This window comes from Helianthus annuus, chromosome 10 (genome assembly GCF_002127325.2).
Source record: "Helianthus annuus cultivar XRQ/B chromosome 10, HanXRQr2.0-SUNRISE, whole genome shotgun sequence".
Taxonomy (NCBI): Eukaryota; Viridiplantae; Streptophyta; class Magnoliopsida; order Asterales; family Asteraceae; genus Helianthus; species Helianthus annuus.
Genome location: NC_035442.2, coordinates 108,116,902 through 108,138,361, shown reverse-complemented (window position 1 = coordinate 108,138,361; position 21,460 = coordinate 108,116,902). Strand labels below are relative to the sequence as shown.

The following is a 21,460-nucleotide window of genomic DNA, read 5'->3' as shown; positions in this document are numbered from 1 at the left end:
CTGTTCGGCAAGTGTTGGTACAATGGCGGCACCGAAAAGGGTCAGAACTCACGTGGGAAGCGGAAGACGAGATGAGGGAGCACTATCCATTTCTTTTTGGTATCTACACGTTTTAAATTGTTGTATGTCCAGGTTTCGGGGACGAAACCTCTTTTAAGGGGGGTAGACTTATAACACCCCAAAATTTATTTTAATACTAGAATAAATGAAAAATGGATAAATTAAATCATGGGAGGTTTTCAAATCAAAATTTAACAAGTCTTAAGGGGGTAATATGTAAATTATAATTAAGAAGGGTTTAATTATGTTCAAATCACAAAACCCACACCCTGTGCGTGTTTTGGGTTCGATCAGGAGCAGGGAACAAGGGTTTACCCTTGTTCTTGAAAAAATTCACCAATTGACAAGGAGAAATCAAAGATTACTCACTGCATGTTCTAAAGTTTTAATCATCCAATCATTTCTAGTGGAGTGGTAAGTCGAATTTCTGAATTTGGCGAATTTTAGAGAAAGGGTTTCGACCCAATCTTAAATTCGTGGAATGATTTGTGTTAATTAGATGTTAGGGTTACTCCCTAGAATAGAAATCATGCTTGATTCTAGTATAATTGAAAGGAATCTTACAAAACCCATCTTGTGAAGTTATGCTATGAGTAGGAGGATTATAGAGATTATGATTATGTGTGGTTTTGATATGTAATTTTAATTGCAATATCTGAATGCTAGTTAAATTTATGTAGGCTAAAGGAATTGTTAGAACTAGAGTGATTATTGATGGCACATAGGATGAAGTAGGGAGTTATGCTTTAAATGTTGTACATTATGCTTTATTAATGTGACGCACACTAGATGTTCGATGAAATGCTTGATAGGATAATTGTGTGTAAATTGGAACATAATGGAATGGAATGTGGGTTCTAAACGAAGGATTGAATGTGTTGTTATAGGCGTGAAGGAAGAAAGTTCAAATTCTAAGAAATCGGAAGGATCACAAGACCGAGGTATGTTCCGTTGCATACAAATCTTTGTTAAATTTTCTTTTTACTTAATTTGACGTAAAACCATTCTTGTAAGACAATCATGGTAAATAGCAAGTTAATAGCAAATCCTTTGTGGATTTGGTTATGCTAACGAAAGTTGTGTTAAGCTATACATTTTGACCGATTTAAATTGAATCGTGTCAAGTAGAGATGAATGCCATCCGTTTGAACGGGTGGTTTCGAATGCTATAATGAATGTTGAAAGCTGAATCCGTTATGCGGATAGAATGAAGAGTTACGTTGAAAGCAAATAACCCAATAAAGCGGGTCGAACGTGTATGCTTAACTCTCAATGAGAGTGTTTATGCCAAAACCCAATTACTTGGGTAGTCGAATGCGTAAAAAGGATGAAAGTTCTTGTATGGGTGGAACTAAAAGGAAAGAATTATGATTTAACAAGTGTGATAACTAATCTTTAAAAATTTGGTTGTTAATGTAGGTAAAACTCCACTTTAGGCGATCTGGAGATTTGGAGCGAGCACGTGTCCATGCCTTATTTTACCAAGCGCTTCCGCTAGTTTATATGCTTACTTTTTGGGTCCATGTCTGTTAGGATCTGAGGCTGTCATGATTCGTGTTTGTTTGCATAAAATGATGAAGTGCAGCGGAAATGAGTTGCAAACAAAGTAAACACAAACAAAGGAAAGTATAGATTGATAAACAATTGCTTTTCATTGAGTCAAATGATTTACAAAGAAGCAAAAGATTACAGTAAAAGCTTACAATCTAAACTCCCCCTCAGCCTGATACACCAGAGTTGGTTGCACAAGATGAAAGGATGAATTGAGGAGAAGAACTCACTCAAAACGATCAAGTGTAACAGTACAGAGTACTGTCATACTTATAGGCAAACCAAACTACTGATATACTTCAGCTGACGTCACCATGATAGTGACATCTAACGACCTAACAAACTACAAATACTGTCCTATACAAACTACTGTTATGTAACATCTGATATTCACTAACATACAAAACATAAGGAAACTACTGCTTCACATTCCACTGTTGTAGCCTTAGCACAGATGTTGAGTCTTCAATGCTTTCTTCAAAGGTGATCAGTCTTTGAGAGGGCAGTGCTTGAGTCTTCAGCAGCACTTAGGAAACAGCAGTAGATAGAGCAACAGAGTTTGTCTTCAGCAGTTGTTAGGTAATCATCAGAGTTTGGTTTATCAGTTGTTGTAGTTGAGCAGCACTTAAGATTATCAGTTGTTAAATAACCACTGTCAAGGGGAGAGATTAGAGTAAACTGCTGCTTATTAAGAGTCCATTGATGGGATCCGGTTTTGGCTTTACATTATCTGTTCCTCTGTTAGGGTTCAATCCCAACAATCTCCCCCTGGAACAGATAATGCCAAAACCCTTCCTTATTCAGGACCTTTATTTTTCATCAGAAGTTCCTTTGCTTTTCTTTTAAATTCTTCCTCAAAATCCTTGGAACTTGTATCATCCTCATCCCTGCACAGTGTAAGCTCAAGGAGATCCTGTAGATCTTCAGCACTTAGGCCTAGTGCCTGATTCCTTGATATATGCTTCACATCACCATTGAATCTGAGCAAAGTCAATACGTGGGTCTTTTGATCAGACATCCACTTTAGTTTTTTTGAACTCAATGGGTTTCTTGGGAGAGCTTTATTATCTGATGAACTTGAAGTGATTGGCCTGAAAAAGTGAAGAGCAGCATCATGAGCTTCAGACACTCGTATGAATGCTTGGTCAATAATCTTGTTGGCTTCAGCTATGTCTGCTTCAACTTCTTTGTCAATCAGCTCACTCTTTGTGAGATTTGCTGATGACTTTTGGCTTACTACTTTGACCTTTTTAGCAAGGGTTTGTAGTTTTGCCAATCTTTCTTTATCTGAAGCTATTTTCTTCATAGCTTCTTCAATCTGTTCAGCTTCTTTGTCCTTTTCTACTCCAGCAGATAGCATTTCCTTCTTTTCTTTACTCAGCTTTGTGACAAAATCTTCTGCTGTGCTGATCTGTGTTTCGAAAAGTTTGACTTGCTCTTGAAGCTTTTTGTAGTCAGACCTTTTAGGAGAGTTAGAGGCTTTCATCCTCTGCTTTTCAAGTCTTTCATAAGCTTCATCAGTTTGTTGCCTAGACCATTTTGATATGGCTTCAGCAGTGCCTATCTTAGCATCCACCAACTCCCTTTTCTTCCTTTTATACTCAGCAGTGAGATCAGTAATGAGTCTTTTGTACTTACTCCAGTTTTGGAGCAGTTTTCTTCTTTGAAGGATCATTTTTGATTCTTTGGATCCTTTCAGCCTCATGCTTCAAAGCTACTAAAGGCCATTCTTTAAACTGGGATTCTTCAGCAGAATAGAATTTTTCTTTCATGATGAAGGCTAGAAGTTGTTCTCTCAATCTCTTCTTTTGATCAGCCTTTTCTTTGTCTAGCTCTTGTGCATATCCTTCCATCTGCTTAACCTTTGCAAGGTAGAACTCCAGTCTATTCGCAATGCCTTCTTCGCTTAGCCTTTCTTTCTCACTGTCAACCTTGGCTTTAACTTTTGCTTGCCTTGCCTTTATTCTGAGATAATCATTTATATCTTCTGGAGCTATATAGCCTATGAGTGAGGAGAATTTTCTTTTTGAGGGATCTGTTTCTGTATAAAACTGTCTCATCTCATTTTTGATGGCATCAAGCTCTAGTGGATATTTTTCAGCATTTGGATCATGTATCCCTTCATCGGCAGTAATTGGCTTTCTTTTTCTTTTTAGGAGCTGTGGTTGTGATATGGGAAGAGATATAGGAAGAATTAGGGCAGTTGTGGATGTCTGACTAACAGTGGTTGAAACAACTGGTGTCTCAACTGCTGTTGTCATTACAATTACTGATGTATCAGTAATTGTCTTCTGCTTTTGAGCAGGGGATGGAGAATGGGAAATGATATTTGAAGGTGGTGATGGTGGTGGTGACTCATCATCAGGAATGAAAACCCTTCTTCTTTTTGAAGAGGAGACTGATGATGTTTTGGGTGGATCAGTGGTTTGAGATTGGATGGCAGTGGATTGTGATTGACTAACAGTGGTTGAAACAACTGGTGCTTCAATCACTGTTGTCACTACAGCAGATGTTGTAACATCTGCTGTCTTCTGCTTTATGGCAGGAGGCAGTGGTGGTGTGGCTTTAGATGATAGTGGTGGTGGAACAGTAGTTATGATGGTGTGTGATGAGGTGGTGTGTGTTGAAGGTGTGTGTGTTGATGAGATGGCAGCTGTTTGGCTACTGACAGCAGTTTTTGAAACTACTGTAGTATCAGCTGTTGAAGTTTGTGAGGTTTTGGGTTTCTCTGGTTCAATGTACACCCCATCTTCTATACACTCATGTTCTAGTAATTAGACATAAAATGAGTTGTTCTAAGTAGAGCAAGATTTCATCATCTGGGATGCTAAACCACTGTCTAAAATAATAGACAGTTGGCAAAACCTTGAACAAAATTTCTGAGAATCACTGCTGACAATTTAATCTTGATATGATACATCTAAAATGTATCCTGTTAAGAATAGCATTTCTGTAAACAACAGATGATAGATAAGATATTGTGTTCTCACATAGTCAAAAATCAATATCTACATCTAAACAAACAGATGCTAAAATATTTGTCAAAAGTTAAAACACTGCTGCACAAACAGTTGTTAAACATATGATCTTCATTTGTTTTATCCACTGTTGTTTCTAAAATGCTGTTGTGTTTTAACATCTGCTTTCTAAAGTCTGTCCATTGCTAAAGTGTCAACCTCTGTTCTTCAAAAACACTGATGTTAAAATCATTGTTTCATCCACTGATGCATCCACTGTTTCATTTTATTACCGTTGTAACTACTGATACTTGCTCCATCAGTAGTTGTCAAAACAACTGTCCTCCATCATTTACCATTCCATCAGATGTTTGACACGTGGTCAGTTTTTAGCCTTCAGATCAAAATAACCGCTGCCACATCAGCAATCACTTTTTCCCTAAATAAAACCCTGATTAAATCCAAACAGGGTTTTACTGTCGAATTGAATTCCAAAATTTCTCTTCACAAAAAAGTTTCCCTTTCATAACTCCAAAAATCTTCTTCGATATTCATCATCAAAAATGACGAAGCCAAAATCGAAATCAAAAACAAAATCTTCATCATCTTCATCCAAAACAGCAGAAGCCACTGAAATGGCCGCTGAAACCATGGATACACGCTACAAAGCTCCACACAATTATGTGGGTATACTCACAAAACCCACCGATAACCACACCTTCGATTCCATCCTTGACATCCTTTCTGCATCACAGTACAAAACTTTGATAACAGCAGACGCTCATATTTACCTTGATACCCAGAGAGAGTTCTGGAAAAATGCCACCCTTGAAAAACAAGGAGACATCATCGCCGCCATTAACTCCTCGATACAGGGTAAGGAGGTAAAAATTTCTCCGAAATCCATCTCTGAAACCTTTAAACTCGATGATTTAAATGGAAAAACCTCTTTTACAAAAGACGAGTTGGTAAAGGATTTCATGAACAGGGGTTATGCAGAACAACCAAAGGTAGATACCCTACCAAAGGGTTACTTCCCTTCTACACCCAGATTTTTATTTCACACACTGCTCATGTGTGTTTCAAATAAAACAACGTCCTTCAATGAGATACCAACAAAAATTCAATGCTTGGGGTATGCAATTTTAAACGATAAAAACTTTAACTACTCCCAGGTAATATTTGATGATTTGGTAAAGAACGTTGATAATAAGGCTTTTCTGCTCTTTCCGAGATTTCTAAGCTATTATTTTGAACAAACATTTGTAGAGAAAGATGCAGAACTGCCCAAACAAGGTGTCTCATTCAAAATAAACTTTTTAACAAAAGAAACTTTTTCAAGAATGATGGCACCAATAAAATTAAAAACAAAAGAGGCAGAGCAGGTTTTAGAAACTGCCACTGACCCTGTAGCAACCACTGCTGAGCCCACTGCTCCAGGTGATCAAAGTAGCACACCCACTGCTTTGAAACCAACACCTGCCACCAAAAAGACCAAAAGAAAACCATCCAGAAAACCCACCAAACCCAAAACAAAGGCAACTCTGGAAGATGAGATCCCAGAGCAACTGCCAGTGACAACACAAAAGTCACCGGAAACCACTGCTGCTACTTCCTCACAGCAGTTGGTAGAAAGATCTCAACCCCAGCCTCAAACTCCTCTTGCATCCTCACAAAAGGATCAAGTTGTAAGCACAGGGACACCACAATATGAAGCTCTAGGTCCACTCGGATCTATCTTCCACAGTCCTGATCCCAAGGACATGTCTCTTTCTACCCCCACACCCTCACCAATAATATTACCACAATCAATAATGCCCCTGTTGCATGCAGTTGATATGGCACAGACACAAACCAGTTCCTCTCAATCACCTATTACTGAGAGTATACCTCCACAAGTGACTGGGTCTGATGTGCATACCTCTGCTATCCCAGCAACAGTTGAGGAGGTTACACCCCTTGAGTTACGAGTAACTCTTGGTGGTAGTTCAAGTGGAGCAGCAACTACAACTGATGGATCAACAGATCTTCAGTTGGACAGTTGTTTCATAACTAAGACTCCCTTGAAGGCAATTTCTTCCATGGCAACATCGGTAACCACCACCGAGTTAAATATAACCACTGGTACCATCAAAGGTTTATCGGTTGCTGAAGAAAGAAGTCCCCAGTACCAAGAACAAGGGGCATCATTGGATGATTTTTGGGATTCACTTCCTAAGTCAAACATTGATACAACCACTGCTGGTGGGGATTCAGATGATCCTGTTAATTCAGGTGATGATTCAAGATATAATGAATTGACGGCCAGAGTTGAAAACCTGGAATCTTTAGTTGTAGAAATAAAAGATATGGTGCAGCAGCTGTTAGAAGCTCAAATAGCCCAATCTTCTGCCCCTCCTGCTCAAGCACCTGCTCCACAAGCATTTGCTGCAAATGAGCTATGGAATATTCTCCAACCACTGCTTGAACATCAGCAACAATTGGCTGCTAAACAGCACGCAAATCAAGTAAAATGCTGACCAACATGGTGGAATCTCGGTTCAAAGACACTCAAGCAGACATCAAGGCTATAAAGGCCAGCATACAACAGAATGCTCAAAGTGAGAAAGCTCCTTCTGCCATTTTCTTCATGGACACACCCCTGGCAGATAATGCCAAAAAGGGGGAGAAAACCAGGTTGAAAAAGAAAGGTATAGAAGATGGGGTGTACATTGAACCAGAGAAACCCAAAACCTCACAAACTTCAACAGCTGATACTACAGTAGTTTCAAAAACTGCTGTCAGTAGCCAAACAGCTGCCATCTCATCAACACACACACCTTCAACACACACCACCTCATCACACACCATCACAACTACTGTTCCACCACCACCATCATCTAAAGCCACACCACCACTGCCTCCTGCCATAAAGCAGAAGACAGCAGATGTTACAACATCTGCTGTAGTGACAACAGTGATTGAAGCACCAGTTGTTTCAACCACTGTTAGTCAATCACAATCCACTGCCATCCAATCTCAAACCACTGATCCACCCAAAACATCATCAGTCTCCTCTTCAAAAAGAAGAAGGGTTTTCATTCCTGATGATGAGTCACCACCACCATCACCACCTTCAAATATCATTTCCCATTCTCCATCCCCTGCTCAAAAGCAGAAGACAACTACTGATACATCAGTAATTGTAATGACAACAGCAGTTGAGACACCAGTTGGTTCAACCACTGTTAGTCAGACATCCACAACTGCCCTAATTCTTCCTATATCTCTTCCCATATCACAACCACAGCTCCTAAAAAGAAAAAGAAAGCCAATTACTGCCGATGAAGGGATACATGATCCAAATGCTGAAAAATATCCACTAGAGCTTGATGCCATCAAAAATGAGATGAGACAGTTTTATACAGAAACAGATCCCTCAAAAAGAAAATTCTCCTCACTCATAGGCTATATAGCTCCAGAAGATATAAATGATTATCTCAGAATAAAGGCAAGGCAAGCTAAAGTTAAAGCCAAGGTTGACAGTGAGAATGAAAGGCTAAGCAAAGAAGGCATTGCGAATAGACTGGAGTTCTACCTTGCAAAGGTTAAGCAGATGGAAGAATATGCATAAGAGCTAGACAAAGAAAAGGCTGATCAAAAGAAGAGATTGAGAGAACAACTTCTAGCCTTCATCATGAAAGAAAAATTCTATTCTGCTGAAGAATCCCAGTTTAAAGAATGGCCTTTAGTAGCTTTGAAGCATGAGGCTGAAAGGATCCAAAGAATCAAAAATGATCCTTTAAAGAAGAAAACTACTCCAAAACTGGAGTAAGTACAAAAGACTCATTACTGATCTCACTGCTGAGTATAAAAGGAAGAAAAGGGAGTTGGTGGATGCTAAGATAGGCACTGCTGAAGCCATATCAAAATGGTCTAGGCAACAAACTGATGAAGCTTATGAAAGACTTGAAAAGCAGAGGATGAAAGCCTCTAACTCTCCTAAAAGGTCTGACTACAAAAAGCTTCAAGAGCAAGTCAAACTTTTCGAAACACAGATCAGCACAGCAGAAGATTTTGTCACAAAGCTGAGTAAAGAAAAGAAGGAAATGCTATCTGCTGGAGTAGAAAAGGACAAAGAAGCTGAACAGATTGAAGAAGCTATGAAGAAAATAGCTTCAGATAAAGAAAGATTGGCAAAACTACAAACCCTTGCTAAAAAGGTCAAAGTAGTAAGCCAAAAGTCATCAGCAAATCTCACAAAGAGTGAGCTGATTGACAAAGAAGTTGAAGCAGACATAGCTGAAGCCAACAAGATTATTGACCAAGCATTCATACGAGTGTCTGAAGCTCATGATGCTGCTCTTCACTTTTTCAGGCCAATCACTTCAAGTTCATCAGATAATAAAGCTCTCCCAAGAAACCCATTGAGTTCAAAAATACTAAAGTGGATGTCTGATCAAAAGACCCACGTATTGACTTTGCTCAGATTCAATGGTGATGTGAAGCATATATCAAGGAATCAGGCACTAGGCCTAAGTGCTGAAGATCTACAGGATCTCCTTGAGCTTACACTGTGCAGGGATGAGGATGATATAAGTTCCAAGGATTTTGAGGAAGAATTTAAAAGAAAAGCAAAGGAACTTCTAATGAAAAATAAAGGTCCTGAATAAGGAAGGGTTTTGGCATTATCTGTTCCAGGGGGAGATTGTTGGGATTGAACCCTAACAGAGGAACAGATAATGTAAAGCCAAAATCGGATCCCATCAATGGACTCTTAATAAGCAGCAGTTTACTCTAATCTCTCCCCTTGACAGTGGTTATCTAACAACTGATAATCTTAAGTGCTGCTCAACTACAACAACTGATAAACCAAACTCTGATGATTACCTAACAACTGTTGAAGACAAACTCTGTTGCTCTATCTACTGCTGTTTCCTATGTGTTGCTGAAGACTCAAGCACTGCCCTCTCAAAGACTGATCACCTTTGAAGAAAGCATTGAAGACTCAACATCTGTGCTAAGGCTACAACAGTGGAACGTGAAGCAGTAGTTTCCTTATGTTTTGTATGTTAGTGAATATCAGATGTTACATAACAGTAGTTTGTATAGGACAGTATTTGTAGTTTGTTAGGTCGTTAGATGTCACTATCATGGTGACGTCAGCTGAAGTATATCAGTAGTTTTGTTTGCCTATAAGTATGACAGTACTCTGTACTGTTACACTTGATCGTTTTGAGTGAGTTCTTCTCTTCAATTCATCCTTTCATCTTGTGCAACCAACTCTGGTGTATCAGGCTGAGGGGGAGTTTAGATTGTAAGCTTTTACTGTAATCTTTTGCTTCTTTGTAAATCATTTGAATCAATGAAAAGCAATTGTTTATCAATCTATACTTTCCTTTGTTTGTGTTTACTTTGTTTGCAACTCATTTCCGCTGCACTTCATCATTTTATGCAAACAAACACGAATCATGACAGCCTCAGATCCTAACAATGTCTTGTTATTTTGTTTAATCTTGTTAGAAGTCATACACTTGAAAACTTGTTGTCTTTGTTTGGGGTAGTTTAATGCTAATAGGGTCGTAGACGGATGTTGTCTATTATGTTAAAAACAGGGAGCATGTTCGTTTTACGAACGGGTCATGCCCAATTTTTGTAAAATTTTTATTATGTATCAAAGTGGGTATTTTGATGTCTGAAAAATTATTTTTGTAAGTAATTTATCATTATGGAAAAGCGGACCTTACACAATGGTACAGGGTGAAGAGCATGGCGACATGGTTGTGTGGATGTATTATGGGTCCAGAGCAGAGCTCGTTTGATAGGCTTTCAAGATAGGCGAAGACAAGCACGCAAAACTGGAAGTCGACAGCTGTTTTGCGATTTTCGCGACTGCGAACGACACTGGTGGGGATCCGCGAGAAGAACACATGGATAGGTTGATCATCTAAAACTGAGTTCATTTGGATCGGTTTTAGGCTACACGCATGTTGGCATGTGAAAAAAGAGCGAATTTGGAGGTTGTTTGATTTTCTAGCAGCAACGGCGACAGACATCGCTGATAATTTTTGAGGACCATATGTCAAGATGAACACGTGGATATGTGGATCACTTGTATCGAAGTTCGTACGGTCGAGTTATGACCACATCTACTTTCTACTCTCACTAGCACTCTAGAATGTTGCGCGTATAGGTTCAGAACATCGCATACACAAAATATGACTTCTTGGAACCTTTTAATTATTGTTGGGCAATGTTTTGGGATATGGCAAAACTGTCATGGACGACGTTAGGGGATGTTTTTTCGGCAGCGTTATATTTTGGGGTATTTATACACGAATGGGCGCGTTAGTTGTATAGAATAGGATGGTTTAAGCCTAAGCTTGTAGCTCAATGATCTTAAGTAGATGGGTTGATGACAATGAGAAGAAAGGATTAATCGTGATAATTTGTAGGATGCAGGTTTGTTACCGTTGGGATGCTTTATGGATGTACGAGTGCTTTGGACGGATAAACACTATAGCTAAAGATAAGGTGAGCTCTAATCCCTCTTTTACATGTTTCTTGGGCTAGCATACACGCGTTTATACATTTTATGAATTAGTGAGCCTTACGGGCATTTTTATTATCAAACGTACTTCAAGAAGTCTGTGTTTTCAAAGAGTTACAAAAACTTGTATGTCACACCCCGAAATTTTAACCACAAACCGATGGGCCCGGTGGGGAGTATCGTGACGTAGTTGATATAATCATAGTCAATTATACACATTTTATAGCACAGCGGAAGGCTTGGTAGAAATTACTATTACAAACCGAAGTTCAAAGTACGAAATAAAAGAATATACAGACGGTTTGAAAGAAAGGATCCACAGGCGGATCTAAAAATATAATACAAAATATGTTCAACAGACTTAAAGCATTACGGACTTGCAAGATCCTTTATTTAATGCCCAAAAGTTCCCAGCCTAGTATGTGTAGTACTTACCACTTAGTCTTTTGAAAATACGTCAGTTTTCACTGGTAAATACAATTAACCGAATCTTTTGAAAATATTCATGAACATTGGTTCACAGGCACAAGACACAAAAAATATTTTATAACTTGGGACAATTATATAATAATCTTGTATACATATTTACATGTTTGTCATACATTTAGGGCCCGATATAGAAACCGAGACATGATTAACCAACACACCACTAATATAAACCCACAAGGAGTTATCCCCAACAATGTGGGTATATCTTTTTACATACGCAACTGTCAGGTGTATGCCTACACCTCGTGCTTAAGTTGTGGTCATTTGCAATTAAATGAGCCGAGGATATCCAAGACACGGTTGCATTAACCCCCAATGTTTAAGTTATCAAACAAAACGGATTAAAACGGGTTATGTATTTATTAATCACAATTTGATTAAAGGATTTCATACCCGACCAAGCGGGAATATTTTACCGTATCCCAAGCCCGTATAAGGGAAAATAAGTTAAAAGTATTTACCTGAGCTTCTAAATGCAAGATCTATCTACTCAACTGTATAATGCAAATAGACTCGTGAAGGTAGCTTTTACCGGGGCTTCCTAATCTGGAACGAAGGTTTTATTAACCTATTATATTACTAACGGGTCTTATTTAAGTCATAGATTTAGACCGGTTAGTTTAAAGGACGATTTACGGTACGAAACGCTAGATTAAGCGATGACCGGATTGGAATGTAATTTAGACTCGATAAGTATGGAGACTTGTATTATATGGGTAAACTGAATAAATTCTGGATTTTGAAGTTAAAATGATAAGGTTTAACCTGTTTCGGATAATTTATGCAAACTAGTTACATAAACTGCACTGAACGCGTATAAGCATAAACAGGTAACTGGATGAGTCATGTACAAGTTCCATAAGTTATTAGGCTTAATATATGTTATGATATCAGTAGGATATCAACAAATATGTCCAAAAAGATTTTAAAATCAAATTAAGCCTCATAAGGGCATTTCGGTCATTTTATGATTTATAAAAGAGGTTTACATGCAAACTAAGGTTCTGGTCATAAACCTTATGTAAAAATTTTTAATTTATGTTACACTAACAGTAGCATATTATATATATGTGTGGTTTACCATTTATGGTCAAACTATGCACCGTATGGGCATTTTGGTCATTTCACACATAGTTTTAAGGACTTATTTGGGATTCTGAGTTCATGACTTATACCTACTATAAAATATTAAAAATGGTTTATAAAATGAGTACGTAATAAGTCTTGGGTGCTAAGTATGGTTTAAAACCATACTATGCACCTTAATGTCGTAAAAATCGATAAATGACAATTATTTTGATGTTTAGGAAATTCTGAGGTTATGACCAGCTTTGTATGGTCAAAATAATTTATTTATCATATCATATCAGTACCAAAAGGTTCTTGCATGTTATTCTTATTTAAAACCCAATTTATGTGTGAAAAGGGCATAATCGTCATTTATTAATATAACTAGGTTATCACCCGGGATTGCTTCCCTGGCTCGAGAAAATTACTTGTATTAAAAACTACTTATGATTAATACATAATTACACGTTCACTACCTCTGCATTCTCGATCTCGCCACCAGTTTTAGTAGCTCCATCTTGCTTGTGTGAATCATCTGTAAAACGGAAAAATTGAGTCAAAGTTGCATAACTAATGGTTACGCAAATCACATAACCGAATGCTTACCTCCTTCCTCGGAAATATCAGAGGCTACAAGGTGAGATTATCCCTTAGCAGTTGCATAAGTAATGTACTGTCTTTGTATGACTCCTCATTCATAGTATCAAGCTCGGAAATCTCTTCATCAAATGCCTGTTTGGCTAGGTGACATGCCCTAAGAACAATAAGCAGTTAAGCGTATGTTAACTAATATTCAAAAACAATGTTGCTACGAATCAATTTAAGTTGAGCAAACCTTTCGGCTGAATTTAGAATATTGTCTAACCCGTAAAGACTTGACATAACCTCAAATAATTGAGAAATGACCAACATTTACTTTTGAATGGGTTGATGTCGTCTATGTTTTAGCTCTAACTGGTCAAATGAGTATAATAAAAGTATCTCGCTTTAAAGGGAAATGGGTTGCAATTCCCGTAAAAAGTAAATGCCTATACCTCATACGCTTTCATTGAAAGATCTGCAACCTCTTTCTTGTCATTACCAGACTTAAATTCTGCCATATATCTACAATAATCCCCTTTCCTGTAGAACAAAAATCAATATTAGAATAACCATATTACAAAATCATTAATATGCAAGGATATGCAGCAGTTATTCACATTTACCTAACTATTCTTACCTGATACTATCCGAATTAAGATTTGATACATAGTTTTTTTTTTTATGTTTCAAAACAGTTTGTATTTTATTAATTTATCGAGTTTAATGTAGTTGATGGTAAATGGTATCTCACCAACAGACAACAGCCAAGGACATCACCCCACATATTTTCATATATATTAAACACAAGAGAGCACAATAGATTAATCCATAAGAGAAGAAGAGACAATGAAAAAAGGAATTATCAGTAGCTTATAAATATAATAATAATGTCCAAATGATTCAACTTTCTTCTACCAAACATCACCAGGTTACAACTTTCCACCCTTAAATTTGATAGAACATGCGGGTTTTTAAAATTTTCTTATTGAGTCAATTATACTATGTTATCTAGGCATAGGGGTGGCCAAATGGGTGGGTTGGATAAGTTTGGGTACGGGTTAAGATGGGTATGGGTTAGGATGGGTTAGCATGGGTTTAGGTCAAGATAGATTTTTGTCAATATGGATTTGGGCATAATATGCTAAAAACATAAATAAATTAAAAAAATCAAAAAATTAAAAAAAAATAAAAAAACAAAAAAAAAACACCTTTATATCAGTTTGATTTGGCTCAAACTGATTCTAGCATGATCATCTTGTTCTTGAAACCGATTTATGACACAACCTGTTTTAACCGACCAAAACTGATTTCAACCCTATGTCAATTGATTTGAATATGATTATTTCTCGTTAATACCAGTTTATGAAACATGGAAATACATGTGCGATTATAACATGCAGAGGAAGTAAGCTTCTATATAAAAGGTCAAAGTCAAACATGACATGCAGAGGAAGTAAGCTTCTATATAAAAGGTCAAAGTCAAACATGACATGCAGAGGAAGTAAGCTTCTATATAAAAGGTCAAAGTCAAACATATTGCTATTTGGTTTATTATTCGGTTACTGAAATGCAAATCCAAGATAAAACAAAGTATATAAAGCGTTGAGGATTACCTAATAAATATCTTAATAATTCGATCAATTTGCGCTTAAACTCAAGCATCAGAAGCATCACTGTTTTCGCCCTCTTTATAACCACTGCACCTTATAATATACACCTGTAACAAAAAGCGAAAAAACGATCTTTAATAACAAACTAACAATATCTAAGTGTTAACAATATCTAACTGGTTTGGCTACACATCGTTTGTTGACAAATGTTGACCAATATAAATAACCAAATAAACTCACGTTCTGTACCAAAATCATTCGAGGTAGCGTAAATATTGATGAAAATAGTGCTCATTATTTTCATAGATTCATCATTCATGGCCTAAGCAAAAAAATTTAGCTCCAAAAGCCGATAGTGGGGGGATCAGATCAAACGACTATTAAAAAACAAACTGAACTAAACAGGAAACTGACGCAACAAAAGATCAAGCAAAAACTAAAGTAAACATCTATGAAGCTTTCATGCTATCAAAATATCAGATCAAATAGTACTCATTATTTTCATAGATTCATCATTTACCTAGCGTAATACCCATCCTAACCCATCCTCATTTTTAAATGACCCAAAATACCCAAATGGGTTTTTATTGCCAGGCCTATATCTAGCATTAGAATAATATTTGGTATGCTACCAAAACTTATAAAATATGTGAATGAACTGCATTTTTATAAATTTTCTGAACCATTTATGTATACTTGCAGACCCAATAAATCAACCCGTGATTTCAAAAGCATATATAGAAGGAAGAGATGCACTTTACCTAGAATAAACAGGATGTAAAACCTGCAACATAAACAAATGTATAAGAACAAAGTCAATCATTTAGCATGCGTAACGTAAATACCTAATATGAAAATGGGTTAGGACTGATCCAATTACAAACAACATACAATGAACTTACGTCCCAACTCAAAGAAGTCAACAATCAGCAAATCGACAGTTAAGCTAACCCATTATATATTTATATTCATACTTGCTTGAGATCAAGTCCAACAACATTCAAAACCTAACAGTCATCACTGTCAATCAAATACAAAAATCCTAGACCATAATCACCAATTACCCTTTATTTTACCCAAACAAAAATTGGAAATCATACCTGAGTTGTTGCAAAAGACTAGCATTGTTTACTGGCTGCATATTGTTTAATATTAATTACAAAAGAGGCGCCTTTATCCCACTTGATTCCTTCAGTTGTGCAAATAAGAAAAAGGTTCTTCGATGGGTCTCCAAAACTTCCCAACATTTCCTGCTTACAGTTTTTGTGTTTTGCCACGTGTCTCCGTATCTGTTTAGAAATACAACAGAAGAGTAGACATAAAAAATGGCTAAAAAATCAATACCTAACTATTTTCACTTGAGTAAACAGAGTGTATTTCCATGTAGTTTGTGTCATAGTCATAATCACCCTTCAACGATGTCGAAAAGAAATAAAAGTTAACACAATTTGATTATATTAACAATAAAGATCAAAGAAGGAATGAACTTTACAACATACCTTCGATTATAAATGATGACTTAGTGATGAATAGAGCAGATTTGCGGCAACCACCACCACCTTCTACCATAGTTTCTAGCTTAAAAAAAAACTAAAATTGCATCAGATATAAAGTCAAATTATCATCATAGAATATACTACATTAATACTAATTAAAAAGCACAATACTATACATTTTGTATTCAATTAAAGCTGCTAAGTTTGAAAAATAAAAAAAGCTTCCTACACATCCAAAGAAGACTCAAACACAGAACAAAAAACTACAGTGTTTTTTTATGAAAAGAAGCCCAAAAAATAGGAGCTTTTTTCAGCAAACAAACCCCACAAAACTGCTGGTTTTTTCTGCACAAAAACCTCAAAAAACTGCAGTTATTTTTGACGAAAAAATGCCCAAAAAATACCAGCTTTTTTCAACAAACAAACCCCCAACACTGAGCGTTTTTTCAGCCCGAAAACATAAAAAAAAACAGCAGCTTTTTTCACCAAACAAACCCTCCAAAACTGCTGGGTTTTTTTGCACAAAACATCAAAAAACTGCAGTTTATTTTGACAAAAAAATGCCCAAAAACTAGCAGCTTTTTCCAGCACTTAAACCCCCAAAACTGCATGTTTTTTCAGCATGAAAACATCAAAAAATTGTGTGTTTTTTCTGCAAAAAAAACCCTACAATTTTGCAAGTTTTTTTAGCGATCAAAACATCAAAAACTGCAGTTTTTTAAACCAAAAGAAGCTTATCGAGGCAAACGAAACCAACGATTATGGAATATATTCGTGTCTAAGCACAATAAAAAGTTAAAGTTAAAATACTTTCTAATATTTAGAGAAACAAAATGAAAGAGTACATACTGAAAAGAAGCTTATCGAGGCTCTCATTAACAGCACATTCATACACCAAAACCTTCACCGGAAACATGCAATACCCCAACAAACTCAATAAATTACGATGTTATATGCAAGCTAATAATTTACCTTCATTTGTAAAGTATCTATTCCCCTATTTTAAAGTCTCTGAAAGCTTCTTCATGGCAATTTCCTTGTCATCCTGCACATCCATATAAATCAAATTAAATTATTCATCAAATCATCAAATCAAATTATTCATCAAATCATCCACCACAACAAACATATAAATCACAAAATTGGAGTAAGAAAAAACTAAAAGTTCACCTATCTAAGAGCAGACCAATCAAATTTCCTAAAAAAGATGATGAATGATAAGATTCATCTGTTTCATCTTTTAGTGGAAGTTACTTTACATATTTGAAATAACTTAAGTAATTTGATTAACCGACTTGTTTGGTGTCGGTTGAACCAAGAGGGTAGCAACAGGCACAAATGTGCGTCTCGTTTCAGGATTTGAGTTTTCAGGCTTCGACCTTTAAGATGAAAGTACATGAGTTCCTGCAAGTTCTTCATGTTTGGCTAGGACTCGCTGTAAATCATCATAAAGAGCTAATTCGAGAGATAATAGTGATCCATCCCTGGAACAAAAAATAAAATATATATCAGGATAGCGAAAATTAAAAAATGAAAATAGAACATATATTCAATGTACAGGTGACAATCACGACATCTTTACTTATGAATGCCTGAATGAGTTGATTAGTAAGCAAGCATGATACATCATTATCATTGCCATTGCCATCGCCATCAAATGTGTGTGAATCGTAGCTTCTTTCTTTGTGGAGAGAGGAGTGAGAGATGAATGAGTGGCATACTTGACACCACTTCAACCAGCCATGGGCTTGCTCTCTTTATATTTTGTAATAAAGCTGGTTCATGCCAACTAACCTACATCATGGTCAAAAGTATCAAGAAATAATCTTCCATTTTATGAATCATTGATGTGTTGGCATGTTATATATCAACATAGCTAAATTGATATATCGATCACATAATATTGAAATGCTAACAGAATGCAATGATGCATAGGAGAGTTACCTGTAGAAGCCGCCATGGAGAATTAGGCCACTGAAAAGGATCAGCAACTTCAACAGAAGATACAGTTCCCATGAACCAGCTTAAACGTGATGAATCCTCTATTTCAAAGGCCATTTTGAACCTCATTCTAGCACACCATTGTCTGCTTAGTGAAGCAGCAAAGAAGAAGCTTTCACACAAAATCTGGATTGTTTCTTAACGGACCAAGTGTTGAAATCCTAACCAAAAAAGGCACGTATTTAATTAATGCCAAGTAATAGTCACAAATTACAACAATTGATGAGAATAAAAATATGAAAATTCCAAACTTAATTCCCTAAATAATAAAATTATATTCAAGGTGTTGTCGTTTATTAAGCAAAAAGTCATTCTATTTGCGCACTTGTTAGCCTCAAAAATCTTAATAAGCGTTGAGTTCCGCATCGCATCCAATTGTAGAACAAATCTTAATTTATCCTAACGCATAAGAATGCCTAAGTTATATCGCTAAATCATTGAAAAAAGAGCAGTAATAACTTACTGAGAACCAGAACCACAAACTTGCATAACCGATCAAACCTACCCATTTGTACCAAATATAGCCAAATCAGTAAAAAAAACTAACAGTCTAAAAACAAAACGCTGATTACATTGATAATTACACAATGCTCTTTAACCAAACACAAATCAGTTAAGTTAAAAAATAATAACCTAATCTTAGTTCATCTAAACATTGATTAAATCAATATTTATGCAATTTGATTCAACTAAACACAAAATTAGGTATCTGAATCGTAATTCGCACACAAAAGAGAACAAAATCAGCGAAGTTAAACCAGAAATAAGTCCATAACCTAACCTAAATCCACGTAAATTACATCGATGATAATGCAATCAAACAAAAAATTAGGTATTCAAACAATCAGTCAAAAAAAAGATCAATAACCTGGAGCACGAGTAAAGATAATATCGTGATTCGCCATTGGTGAATGAATGATTGAAGCTAAAAAAGAAGAAACAATCCACACTGTGATCAATACTCAGAAAAATATGAATCGGGCTTGTTACATATATAACTGCAAAGACCAGTTTTAAATGAAGAGGAAACAACAATGGATACATAGGAAAGGTTGCAACTGTCAAAAGGACCACACCATCACCACCGATCTGACGGAACGGCTAGTATTTTTCGATGAAGGATTGTATCAGAAGGGAGGGATAAGAGAAGGAGTGCACCAGGAGGAGAGGAAGATTCGGGATTGTATCAAAAGGGATAAGACAGAGAAGAGAAGCCAAAAGGGAAAAACTTAGGGTTTTGAAAAAAGAAGCGTACACAAAAAGAGAAGAGGAAAGTTTGGGCGGGAAAATGAAAAAGTGATGCCATAATTTACTGACACGTGGCCCAAATAACTTTCATTTATTATATATAATAGATAATAGATACGAAACTCATGCATAAACTCAGTAAGTAATCTAACTTGGAATCCCAATTAGTCCTAAATATGATATCATAACAGTGAGTAATGAATTTTTATATCAAACTTATGTTTAAACTTTATTTGCATGCACAAGGGTATTTTAGTCCTTTTTAAATCATGTTTTACGATTTATTGTATAATCTCAGTTTGTGACCAGAAGATAAATGTCATAATATGTTAAATAACATTACTAATCAGAATGTAATTCATTTGCATGGTTGTTTATGTTAAAAATCTCCTTTTTGACAAAAAGGGCATTTTAGTCAACATTAAGCATAATAACGGAATCAAGTAAATAAACTCAGATTACTAAGTGTCCAAGTAATATAACCTCAGAGGGTTATACTACTACATAATATGGTCACGAAGGAACCTTAATGCATAAAAAAACTAAGCTAATTCGGGTCAGAACTGAAAGTCAAAGAAAAAGTCAAGCTTTTGCGACTTTCAGTTGCGAACCGAGCCTAATCTTAGAATTGTCGGGTTGAATATGTTTAGACATGTTCTAATAATGTTTACCAAGTTATTAAAGTGATAAAACATATTTTATAATCTCTTCATTATCAGATTTTTGAATTTATTTAAAAACTGACCCGTTTGACTTTTTATGCTCATTACTTTGACGCGACAATTAACTAAGTAAACGTGGTAATTTGGAGTTTCCCTTTTGAGGATTAACACCTACCTAATTACGATCACGTAGCCATATTCGCCTCGAACACTGGCTGGATCGTTTAGGTCTAAACCGAAAGTCAAAGCCGAATTGCGGCAACTTTGACTTTCGGCTTTTAAATGCATAAAAACCGAATTAAGAAGGCTAAGGACACTTCCAAAGGGTCCTAGCTTGAAACTTCAACTATGGAGAGCTTCCTTTTGACCACGAACCTCAGAGAAACCAAGCTAGAGAGTAGAGAAGATGATTTTGAAGTGAGCAAGGAAGAATGAGGCAATTAACCTATTTATAGTGCAAGATGAGGTCTTGTGTTGCAACCTGGTGTCCGGGAGTGTTATGAGAGCTTAACAAGTGTCTGTAGACATGTCCCAAAACAGCTAACAGCCCCTGGTATCGATTCTGAATTGTTTTGGATTTTTGTGTGGCATGCAAGCAATTTTTATACCCAGTACTAGTCTTTACGGACCGTAAGCATATGCCCCATACGGTCCGTAACCGCTTTTGAATTGTTTCGCCCAGATACCGTCCTTACGGACCGTAAGCCTAGACCTTTTACGGTCCGTAAGCCATTGATCAGAAAACTAAAATTTTTAAACTTTACATATTTGGCCCCTCAACTTTTATATTCAATATCAATCATTCTTGAGAGCATGTTTTAACATTATAAAGCCCCAGGTTTGATAAAAGGTCACTCAGAGGCATAAATTAGCATGTTGACACTTTTAGTCCCTCTGTATACATCTTTTCATTGTTTGACATCTTTAACCCTTCAAAGTCAACTTATTACCCGTCTAGGGTTTATGACACGTGTCTTCTTACTATTGGGTTTGATTTTGCGAGGTGTTACATCCTCACCCCCTTAAAAGAAATCTCGACCTCGAGATTTGCTGAAATAAATTAGGGTACTTCTGTCGCATAGTGGATTCAACTTCCCACGTATATTCTGGGCCTCTACGGGCATCCCATTTCACCTTCACAATCGGCGCATGCTTCCTTCGAAGCTTTTTAACCTGTCGATCCTCGATCGATATAGGTTTCTCGACA

At 36.5% G+C, this 21,460-nt stretch overlaps 1 long non-coding RNA gene across 31 annotated transcripts; it reads right to left on the bottom strand.

Moving 5' to 3' along the window:
* Positions 1-11,389: 11,389 nt before the first annotated feature.
* On the bottom strand, positions 11,390-19,587 carry LOC110885265. 31 transcript variants are annotated; one of them, XR_004868971.1, is made up of 13 exons: positions 19,212-19,586; positions 18,287-18,504; positions 17,925-18,136; positions 17,722-17,826; positions 17,192-17,387; positions 16,346-16,424; positions 15,947-16,256; positions 15,608-15,630; positions 14,850-14,953; positions 13,689-13,776; positions 13,261-13,408; positions 13,131-13,189; positions 11,390-11,564 (listed from the first exon to the last, which is right to left on the bottom strand). It is a non-coding gene; the product is annotated as an uncharacterized LOC110885265 (long non-coding RNA). The 31 variants fall into 31 exon arrangements; XR_004868968.1 differs by lacking the exon at positions 11,390-11,564 and having other exon boundaries at positions 12,983-13,189; positions 16,346-16,436; positions 17,192-17,243; ... (1 more) ...; positions 17,513-17,826; positions 19,212-19,587; XR_004868964.1 differs by lacking the exon at positions 11,390-11,564 and having other exon boundaries at positions 12,983-13,189; positions 17,192-17,243; positions 17,315-17,387; positions 17,513-17,826; positions 19,212-19,587.
* Between the last annotated feature and the right edge of the window lie 1,873 nt (positions 19,588-21,460).